We start from the raw sequence: 11801 nt of genomic DNA, 5'->3' as shown, positions 1-11801 counted from the left end.
CCTTCTCCTCCATTCTCCTCTCGGGATCTTGGGCACGCATGCACACGTGCCCGGCGTGAGTCTGCAATCCCTTTTCTTCCGTCTTTCTCTTAGGATTTTGAACATGTATCTATATGTGTTTGGCATGTTTTTCAAGTCTCTGGGTCCAGGACTAGAACCATGCTGTCAGCATTTGATATCCAGTCACCTCAACCTCTATGCCTTCTGCTGGCCCAGTAGTTTTCTTTTTTTGTTGTGGTCCTTGTCTGCTTTTAGTATTATGGTGATGGTGGCATCATAAAATGAGTTTGGGAAGGTTCCTTGCATTTGAATCTTTTGGAATAGTTTGTTCAATTGACACCAATTTGTGAATTAATTTTATTAATTTATTTTTTGCCATAGGGCACATGAGAGATAGAGAGAGACAGTGAAGGGAAAGTGAGAAATCACCCCCGGGGTGATAGCTATGTTACGATCCCCTCTCTTTTGTTCTTTTTCTGGAAATTTGGACACACATGCACATGTGCTTCATATGATTTTCAAGCTGCCATGTCTGGAACTTGAGCTGTGGTTCACCATATAGGAGTCCAGCACCTTAACCAGCACACCATCTGCTAACACTGGTGTTAATTCTTCTTTAAAGGATTTGTAGAATTTAACAGTGATGCTATTTGAACCTGGGCTTTTCTTCGTTGGGAAGGATTCATTACTGATTCAGTCTTATTACTTGTTATTGGTCTATCCAGACATTATATTTCTCCCTGGTTTTCCAACTTGTTAGCATGTAGTCACTTATCATAATCCCCAGTGATCTTTCATATTTCTGTGACAATTTTTCTGCTTCTGATTTTATTTATCTGGATCTTTTTTGTATTCTTAGTCTGAATAAAGGTTTTTTCAATTTTGCTTTCCTCTTGAAAAAACAGTTTTTCATTTCATTCTTTTTATTTCTTTTTCTTTCCTCTATTGCATTGCCAGAGGGCATGAGAGAGAAAGAGAAAGAGAGAGCTAATGTTTTAATGGGGTGTGGTCATTCCACAATGCCCTCCTTTCATTAATATTTTCAGCACGCATGCACACAAAACTGGTGTGTCCTCTAAGCCAGGTTCTTCAACTGCTGGTCATGTAACAACACCAGTCTGAATTACTCACGTTACTGCCTGAACTCTACTTCTGTCAGATCAGGGGTGATATTAGATTCTCATAGGAGCACAAATCCTATTGTGAAATATGCATAAGAGGGACCTCGGTTGCATGCTCCTTATGAGACTCTAATGCCTGATGATCAGAGATGGGGCTGAGGAAGTGATGTTAGCTCTGGGAAGTGGCTGCAAATATTGTGTTAGGGTGAGTTGTGTGTGTATATATATAATATATATATATTTGCTTTAAAGTCTTTATTATCCTGAATATAAAAGACAGAAGTCCTCTAGGATATAACAGAGGTCTTTATGTGGAAACATTATATTTTTTACAAGTTTAAAAAATAAATACTTCTTGGAATAAAGGTTTAAATGCTAGTATGTGTATAAAAAAGTATAGTGTTAATATTTGAGTGCAAAGTGTGCAAAGAAACAAACACATAAACACATCACTGTTACATTAAGGCAATATGAAAAGTATTGCAGAAATCTCAGGAAAGTGACAGTGTAGGTTTCTAGCCTTAACTGAGCTACTACTACACTTGATAAGGTCATCGAGGTTTCCAACATCCCAGAAAACCCACTGGCTGACCAGCTTCCAAAATGCCCAAGTGTGAGTGGGAAACATGTTCAAGAATACAGAAATGAAAAGAAGAACCAGCATCCCTGTGAGACAGAGAGAGAAACTTAATATGTAAGCATTTATTTAAAATACACACACACACACACACCCCAACTCCAGAGACAAACACGGGAGAGGATGAGAAGTCTAGACACTAGAAGGCTGTAAAAGGCTTCTGAGTCCAACACAGCGACTCCAGTAGTCAGGCTGGAGTTGTGTGTGTGGGAGAAGTTGAGAATGACCCTTGTCTAGATACCAAGGGGCAATGCCTCTCTGTGAGCTGTGCTTTCCCCTCCCTAAGAAGGCACTTGCCCTTTTCAATCTTGAAACCAAATATCCCACCAACTCAAGGGGCCTAAGGCATGGCTGACTACTCCACATAGGTTTGACAACCAAATCTGACAACCAAATTGGTAGCATCTTATAATCAAGAGACACTAGAGGCAGGGAAGGGGAAAGGAAAGGAATAGGAGGCCACCGTGCTTGTGGTCTGCATTCTGCCAGGCCAGGCTGGCTTCAGTCACACAACAAACATCAACTTTTTAAAAGTCACAGAATTGATCTTCAAATCAGTGGGCCTTCCAATCATTCTTGACCAAGTTACAAAAACAGAAATAAAATTAAGATGATTATTTCCTTAAGAAAAATGTTCCTATTAAAAATGTTCAGAGCTCCGTACAAAAAGAACCATACAAAAAGAACCAGGTAAATTCTGAAAACCAATTCTTACAAAATATGTTGTGGGTAGGAAACTTACCTTGGGATACATTAAGGGGACTTACAGTATCACTTCCTAAGAGAGACCCACTTTTTGTCCGTACAAGTACAACTACCAGGAGCTGTGTGCTAAGGACCTCTCCAGTGCCACCTTGAACAGCACTGTTTGTTGCAAAGCATAAGGAGCTAGAGGGTACCAGCCAGTTAAGTGTTGCCACTTAACTGACATCAAAGAAATTTTCTCTATTTGTTGACTTGTCCACTAAGAAATGAATGTTCAAAGAATATGTCCATGTCCCAGAGTTCTCCTCGTGCCCACCCTGGGACTGTTGGTTCTGTGCATGGATGTTTTTGCAGTGAGGAGTGGCTGTACTCTTTCTTTTTCCTCCTTCTTTTGTTGAAGTTGCATGGCAGATGGATGTTGGAGTGGTTGTTTTCTCCATGGTTCTATTGTTCTTAGTTTCTAACAGCACAGTCCATGGCAATGTGGCAAGTCAAACCCACTTACAATGGCTTAGATGAAAGTTAGGTTGAGAAGACTGGTGTGAGTGGGCAGATAGACATGTTGTACATGCTCCGTGCAGACAGGACACAACTGCAGCTGGGTGGCTCAGCTTTTGCAACACATAGTGTAGCAGCAAGGGCAGAAGGTGGAGTTCATCTCCTCCTCACAGCACACTATGCAAAGCATGGCTTCCTTCACCTTCTCCTGCGGCGCCCTGGTCTGCTGGCAGCTGAGCCCTTACAGCTTCTGTAGTTCATGCTGCTCTTGGAGGACTTCAGAGGCTCAGTTGGCTCTGGTCACCCCTCAAGACCAGGTCCAGGACACAGGTGTTGTACAGTGCCCTCTGGGTGTGGTTGTACATGTCCTTGGATGTCCTTCTGATGCTGAAGATCTACTTCTTTCCAAGGTTAATGTTTTCATTCAAGAACAGAGATGCCAAGTGGCCCTTCAAGTCCGGGCCGTACTGCATCATGACGGCGCTGGTCATGGTGTCACACCTGTAGAAGGCACGGGTCTCAGTGATTGCTTGGTAAAGCCTGCTGGGGCTGCTCTTGTGCTGGTCATTTTAAACAAGAGAACTATGCTGTTCCCTGACTCCTTGGTGACACATTCCTTCCTGACTGGGTGACCATCTGCACCATGGGATAAGTTATCCTATTAATCTAACTAAAGTTTTCTTTACAAATTGAGATTTTTTTCTGGTCTGACTCCAATGAGGAGTTTCTATCCTCCCATGTTCCTCATGGAATGCCATTCTGCACCATCATTTTCTATCATCCACACAATCTTCAAAACATGGAATATGGCTGAAGCCTGGCTGGTCCCCTCCAGCTCCTTATGCTTTGCAACAGTGCTGTTCAAGGTGGCACTGGAGAGGTCCTTAGCACACAGCTCCCGGTAGTTGTACTTGGCAGTGTTCTGGTGGTAGTCCCCAGACTTGCTCTGGTCCAGGAGGGTGCTGAGTTCCACTGCCTGCTCTGGGGAACTCTGGAGGTGGCCCACCAAGAGGGCATCCTTGATGTGCAAGAAAAAGATATGCCTAGTCTGCTCCTATAGAATGAGATGAGATTCCACAAAATCTTGACTTTCAGTCTGAGTCATTAAGGGGATAGCTCATCCATCTGCTGGGAGATCAGGTTTCCTAGATTTAGCTATAAACTTTGACCTTTGCTACCCATAAACTGTCTTGTTGAGGCAGTCCTTGCCATTGGCTTTTGCCTCTACCTCCACCTTCATTAGCGACAGGGCAGGTCTGGTCACATAGCACAACATGATTGAGTTCCCCCAGCCACTTCCTCTTTGGTGTGCATAGTACTGCTGCCTTACCAGGGCTCAGTGAGGGCTGGTGCTTCGGAGGCTGCAGCCCTGCAGATGCCAGCACTGTGCTCAGTGGCCACTGCTCTGGCCCCCTCGGCTCCGTAGCCTGTCATCTCCAAGTGCTCTGATTCCACACCGTACTCCAGCTGCTCAACTCAAGTTGTATAATTATTTAAATATATGTTACAGTGTAATAAAAACAGAAATAAAGTATACAATAAATGTAATGTGCTTGAATCATCCTGAAATCACTACTTTCACCCACAGTCTGTGGAAAAATTGTCTTCCTTGAAACTGGTCCCTGGTACCAAAATGACCACTGGTCTAAGCTCCTGGAGCTGGGACTCAAGTTGTGGTTGGCCATGTGGGATCCAGCTCCCTTGAGCTGTGGGGTCAGCCCCCATTAGTTTTTTGTATTGCTCATTTGGTCTCTACTTGATTTATTTCTGTTCTGATCTGTATTATATCTCTCCTTCTGTTACTGTTGGTTTTCACTTACTCTTATTTTTACCAGTTCTTTGAGATCATTGTTAAGGTGTTTATTTGGCATCTGCCTATATTTTTGCTATAAATGCTAAGTGCTATAATTTTACCTTTCAATACTGCCTTAACTGTATTTATAAGACTTTTGGAGTGCCATATTTTTGTTATTATTTTTTTCAATAAATTTTTAAATTTTATTCTTAATATGTTCAGTAGTTCTTAAATCATCCAGGAACATGTTGTTTAGTTTCCATGTATTTTTGTATTTTTGAAAATTTTCTTGTTTTGGTCATTGATTTCTAGTTCCATTCTACTGTGATCAGACAAAATACTAGATATGATTTCTTTTCTTATAAATTTGTAAAGGCTTGCTTTGTGCCCAAATATGTAATCAATCTTAGATAATATTCTATGTGTGGCTGAAAAAGAAAAGTCCATTTTATGTTTTTTGGATGAATGTTCTATAACTATTTGTCAGGTTCCACTTAGTTTATGGTATTGTTTAAGTCCACTCTTCCCCCCACCCATTTTGTTTTATCTCATTGACCTGTCCAGTGGTGAGAATGAGGTGTTGAAATCCCTGATAATTACAGTGTCAGAGTTGGCTGTTCTGTGGTCTGTTGCTTAAGAAACCTGGATCTCATTGGGTGATGGTGAGTCCTGGACCCAGTGGCGTGGAAAACATGTTGGGTGCACGTGTTTGTATACCTAAAGTTCAGAAATGATGGAAAAGTCAAGGGGAAGTAATTGTGACATAACCATGTCTTATGAAGGTTGCTTTTTCCTTCTCTCACTTTCCAGAGAGCACACATGTCTTCTCACAAATTGAAAAATAAAAGGGTCATACTTTTTGTCTCTCTTTAGGTCTAGGTCTAGCATTTCCCCCTTCCCAAGTTGCTATAGGGTGCATGCACTTGCTAGAGAGGGAGAGAGAGAAAGAAACAGAGAGAGAGAGAGAGCGAGCAAGAGAGTAAGAAAAAACCTCTTAGGAGAATGATCACCACAATCCCTTCTCCTCCATGCTCCTCTTGGGATTTTGGGTGTGCATGCACATCTGCCTGGTGTACTTTCCAAGGTGCTATGTCCAGGACTTAAACCACAGAGCTAGTCTTGTGAGATTCAGCCACCTTAACCACCATGCCATCAGCTGGCCCAGTTCTAGCAGTCTTCGTGTTATGAATTTAAGTGTTCTGATGTTGGGTGCATACATTTTTTACTTCAGTTTTTGCCATAGGACACAAATGCTTGCTGGAGAGACACAGAAAGAGACAGTGAAAGGGAACATGAAAAATCACCCCCAGAAGGGATGGGCATGCCACAATCCTTTCTCTTCGATTCCCCTCTCAGGATTTAGACCATGTATGCACAAGTGCTTGGCATGATTATCAAAATGCCCAGTCCGGGAATCAAACCACAGTCTGCCATGTGGGAATCCAGCACTTTGATCATCATGTAACCTGCTGGCTCCAAGGATACATGAATTTTTATAATTGCTATATCTTTTTTGGTGAGTTGATCTCTTTAATACTATGTAAGGGTCTGCTTTGTCTATTTTTAGAGAGTTTAGGTTGAGCACTGTGATCATCATGTAACCTGCTGGCTCCAAGGATACATGAATTTTTATAATTGCTGTATCTTTTTGGTGAGTTGATCTCTTTAATAATATGTAAGGGTCTGTTTTTAGAGAGTTTAGGTTGAGGTTTATTTTGTTTGATTAGAATCCCACTTACATAGAATGACATTCCAACCTTACACTTTAAACTTATATGTGTCTACACTGATGTGTATTTTTTGTAAACAGCAAAATGTGCCTTCTGTTTTTTAAACCCATTCAGCCAGCCCATATAATTTTAAAATAAGATTATCTTTTGTTATTTTTTTACATTCATTTAATATCATTAGAACATACCAAATAAAATTTCCCAGCATGAATACATTGTATATTAGTCTAGTCAAATACATTACCATACACGTTATCATTGACAGATAATTTTCCATTTTTGTGTCTCTTAAATGTTTTGGCACTTTTCGTTTCCTCTTGATTTCCTTCCTCTTACTCTCTATTTTCCATTTTTGTATCTCTTAAATGTTTTGGTACTTTTTGTTTCCTCTTGATTTCCTTCTTCTTACTCTCCTCCATTTCCTACCTTCCTCCCACACTGTCTCCAGTGTCCACGGTTGCTCTCCATGCTTCTGTACCTTTCAATCTTTTAGTTTCTGCCATAGAGTACAGACATTCAGTATATATTGAGTAGGGGCATATAATGTCTCTCTTTAATAGTCTGGCTTGCTTCACCTAGCAATAAATCTTCCATATTTGTTCACTTTCTATTGAATGCCAGGGCCTTCTTGTTTTCTACAACTGAGTGGCATTCCATAGTGTATATGTGCCACACTTTTTCAATCCATTCATTTATTCTTAGACATTAGGGTTGGTTCCTTGTCTTGGCAATTGTAAATAATGGTGCAATAAACATGGATGTGAAAGTGTTTTTCCAACAGAGTGTGTGCCTATCCTTTGAATAGATACCCAGGAGTGGAATTGCTGGATCTTATGATAGTTTTATTTGTAGGTCTTTGAAGAATCTCTATATCATTCTCCACAGTATCTGTACTAATTTACATTCCCACCAATAGTGTATTTCACTACCGCCCCAAAAGCCCATCTTTTTTTTTTTTTTTTTTTTTTTTTTTTAAGTCTTAGCCATTCTGACTGGGATTAGGTGGTATCTCATTGTGGCTTTGATTTGCATCTCCCTTATGATAAGGGATGTTGAGAATTTAAAAAAAAATATGCTTTTTGGAAGTTTATATATCTTCCTTAAGGCCTTATTTTGTTTTTCTTTTTTATATTCTATTTTTATTACTATGTTTAATATTTTTATATTACACTTAATCACATATATCTTTACAAGTATAAAATTTCTTTTTTCAGCACAATTACCATACATATCAGTCAAGACAAAGAAATAACTATCCACATTATCAACAAATAGCTTTTCATTTTTTTCAGATTATTATTATTTTATTTTTATTATTTTTTAAACATTCAGCTGCCATAGATCATTTGGTTTGTAAAGAGAATTTACCTAACATGAAATACTTCGCAGACCAGTCCAGTTGAGAATAATATACATATTATCATCAACAGGTAATAAACCATTTTTGTGTCCAACAAATGTCTTACTTCTCTATTTTTCTCCCTAATTTCCTTCCCTACTCTATTCCCCTCTCCCACCCTCCTTCCACAGTGCAGAAGCTTTTTAATCTGATATAGTCCCACTTGTCTATTTTTGGGATTATTGCATTTATTTTTAGAAGTCTTTGTGTATTCTGATGTCTTCAAGAGTTTCTTCTCTGTTGTCCACCAGAAGTTTTATAGTTTGAGGTCTTAGGTTTAGATCTTTTGTTCATTTTGAGTTGATTTTAGTTAGTGGTGAGAGATAGGGGTCCAGTTTCATCTTTTTGCAAATGGGTATCCAGTTTTTCCATAGCATTTACTGAAGAAAGTTTTTTTTTCCCACCGGATTGTCTGGTGCTCTTTGTCAAAAATCAGTTGATTGTCTGTTTTGAGGTTTATTTCTGGAATCTCTATCTTTTTCAATTGGTCAACATGCTTGTTTTTGTGCCAGTACCATGCTCTTTTGAGGATCACAGCTTTGTAATATATTATGGGGTCATGGAGTGAGATGCCTCCTACTGTGCTCTACTTGCATAGTATTGCTTTGGTATTATGGGGCTTTTATGATTCCAGAAAAGTTCTGTTATTGTTTTTTCTAAATAGATGAAGAATATCTCTGGTAATTTGATTGGGATTGCATTAAATTTGTAGATTAATTTCAGTAGAATTGACATTTTGAAATGATTAATTCTTCCATACAAGAACATGAGATGTCCTTTCACTGTATTGTATAATATTCAATTTATTTTTTAAAGTTTTCATAGTCTTACTTGTAGAAATCTTTAACTTCTTTGGTTAGGTTTATTTCTAGGTATCTTATTTCTTTTTTGGCTATTGTAAATGAATTGCTTTTTTAAAAATTCTACCTCAACCTGTTCACTGTTGGTGTATAGAAATGCTGTTGATTTTTATATGTTGATTTTGTATCCTGCCACTTTATTGTATTCATTTATCACTTCTAGGAAGCTTTTTTTGGTGAATATTTTGGATTATCTATGTATGTAATTATGTCATCTGCAAATAGAGATCATTTCACTTCTTTCATATCTGAATGCCCATTATTTTATTCTCTTGTCTGATTGCATAAGCTAGGACTTCCAGTACTATATTGAAAGGGAATGGAGAAAATGGGAAGCCTTATCTTGTTCCAGTTTTTAGTAGACAGCTTTCAGCTTTTTTCACATTCAGTATGATGTTAGCTATGATTTTTTTTAAACATATGGATTTTATTGTATTGAGAAAAGTCCCTTCTATGCTAATTTTGCTGAGTCTGGCCCTGGAATAAAGCCAACATGATTGTGGTGTATAATCTTTTCAATATATCATTGGACATGATTTGCTAGTATCTTGCTGAGAATTTTTGCATCCATTTAATCAGATATATTGGTCTATAATTTTCTTCTTTTGTGATGTCCTTGCCTGTTTTTGGAATGAGGGTAATGGTGACTTCCTAGAACGAATTTATGTGGCTTCCTTTCTTTTTGATATTTACAAATAGTTTTAGTAGAGTGGGGGTTAGTTTTTCTTTAAAAGTTTTGTAGAATTTAGAAATAAAGCCATTGAGACCTGGGCTTTTCTTTGTTGGGAGACTATTAACTGATGTACTCTCATTGCTTGTTATTAGTCTATTCAGGTGTTTTCTTCTCGATTTAATCATGGTAGCTTATATGTGTTCAGAAATTTGTCCATATTATTCAGGTTGTTTTGTCTGTTGGTGTATAGATGTTCATAGTATCCTCTGATGGATCTTTTGTATTTCTTTATGTCTGTCATAATATTACCTGCTTCATTGGTAATTGTGTTTATCTGGTTCCACTCTCTATTCCTTTTAATTGGTCTAGCTAATGGTGTGTCAATTTTGTTTATCCTCTCAAAGAACTGTCTTCTTTTTTTTCCTGTATAGTTTTTTCTACTTTATTTTATTTATTTCTCCTCAAATCTTTATCAATTCTTTTCTCCTGGCATTTTTTTTTTTGCCATTTTTTTTTTTGTTGTTGTTGTTGTGGATTTTCCAGTTACTTGAAATGTGTTGTTAGGTCGTCTATTTCTCACCTTTCCATTTTTTTTCTTGTGAGTCCTAATTGCTATGAACTTCTCTCTTATGACAGTTTTTGTTCTGTTTCATACATCATGAGAAGTTGTAGATTTTTATAAGTGTTATATCTTACTGGTAATTTAACCCTTTTAGTACTATATATTGTTCTTTGTCTCTTCTTACAGTTTTTGTCCTAAAATCTATTTCATTTGATATCAGTATTCCAACTCCAGCCCCCCTCTCCCTCCCGCCTTTTCTTTCTGCTCACTTGGAATATCTTTTTCCTGTCCTTCACTTTCAGTCTATGTCTGTATTTATCTGTGAGGTGCATTTCTTGTAGGTAGCATATAGGGGGCTCCTTTTTATTTTTCCATTCAGCCTGTGTCTTTTGATTAGAGCCTTCAATCCATTAACATTCAACATTGTTATCATTATTTGTGGGCTTCTCCTTGCCATATTTTTTTTTGGAAAGGTTTTTGCTATAGGGCATGTGTGCTCACCAGATGGACAGAGAGGAGAAACAGAGAGACAGAAAGCGAGAAATCACCCCCCAGGGGTGATGGCCATGCCACAATCCCATCTCTTCCATTCTCCTTTCGGGATCTTGGGCACGCACGCACGCACATGTTCCCAGGGTGTTTTAAGCCACCGGGTCTGGGATGCGAACCGTGGTCGACTACTTGGGAGTTTAGTGACATAGCCATTATGCTAACTGCTGGTCCCTCTTCCTTGCCATTTTGTTAACCATTTGCTTGGTTATCTTTGATCTCATATTTCTATTTGTCCCTCTTTAATTTTTTCCTGATAGAGTAGTCTTTTTAGTACTTCTTGAAGAGCTAATCTAGTGTTGGTAAATTCTTTCAGTTTTTGCTTATATGATAATGATTTTATTTTTTTTCTTCCCATATGAAGGAAAGTCTTGTCTGGTACAGTATTCTTGGTTTTTCCTTGGTTGCATTGTTTCACTTGAGAGGTCTAATGTTAGTCTAATGGGATAACCTTTATAAGTAACTTGATGTTTCTCTCTTGCCATATTTAAAATCTTATCTTTATCTGTGATTTTGACCAATCTGTCTACAATGTGCTATGGAGAGGATCTTCTTAGGTTGATTCTACTTGAAGTCCTTTGTATTTCTTAGGTCTAGATATTTTAATATTTCTCTAGGTTGAGAAATTTTTCTGCAAGTATTTAATGGAATAGATTTTTGATGCCCATATTAGATTCTTCACCTTCTGGAATATCAATTATTTGTATGTTTTGGCATTTAATGATATCTAATATTTCCTGTATGTTATCCTCATTTTGAGGCATTTTTCATTTATTTTTTTTACTTTGTCTAGGTCAGTGATTTTGCCTTCTAAATCAGAGATCTTATTTTCTGCATGGTCTAATCTGCTATTAATACTGTCAAGGGGAACCAGCAGGTGATGTAGTGGTTGAGGTGCTGGATTCCTATATGTTCAACTGAATTTTGAGTCCCAGACCCAGTGGCTTGAAACTCATGCTGGGCTTGAGATGGATTCCAGACTTCAGCTGTGAAATACTGCTATCAGGGACTAAAAATAAAGATTTTCTGCTGAGACTTTTCCCTCCACATTCATTTCTAGAAAGGCTCAAACCCAGGCCCATCCTCAGATGGATCCTGAACTTCAGCTGTGAACTATTGCTTTCAGGGACTAAAAATAAAGATTTTCTGCTGAGACTTCTCCCTTCACATTCATTTCTAGTGTGTAGTGCTACTTCTGTCTGCTACTTTTGTCCCCTTCTCTCTATTTCTCTCTGTCTCTCTCTGTCTCCTTGTGTCTTCCCATTAAAAAAA

General features: G+C 38.3%; 1 pseudogene; it reads right to left on the bottom strand.

Annotated features, from left to right (window-relative positions):
- Positions 1-2974: 2974 nt before the first annotated feature.
- Positions 2975-4237, bottom strand: LOC102477752 (E3 ubiquitin-protein ligase MYLIP pseudogene; annotated as a pseudogene).
- Positions 4238-11801: the final 7564 nt, after the last annotated feature.

Source organism: Tupaia chinensis, unplaced genomic scaffold (assembly GCF_000334495.1).
Source record: "Tupaia chinensis unplaced genomic scaffold, TupChi_1.0 Scaffold000392_1, whole genome shotgun sequence".
NCBI classification, from domain to species: Eukaryota; Metazoa; Chordata; class Mammalia; order Scandentia; family Tupaiidae; genus Tupaia; species Tupaia belangeri.
Note: the sequence above shows the minus strand (reverse complement) of the source record. Positions and strands in the feature narration are given on the sequence as shown.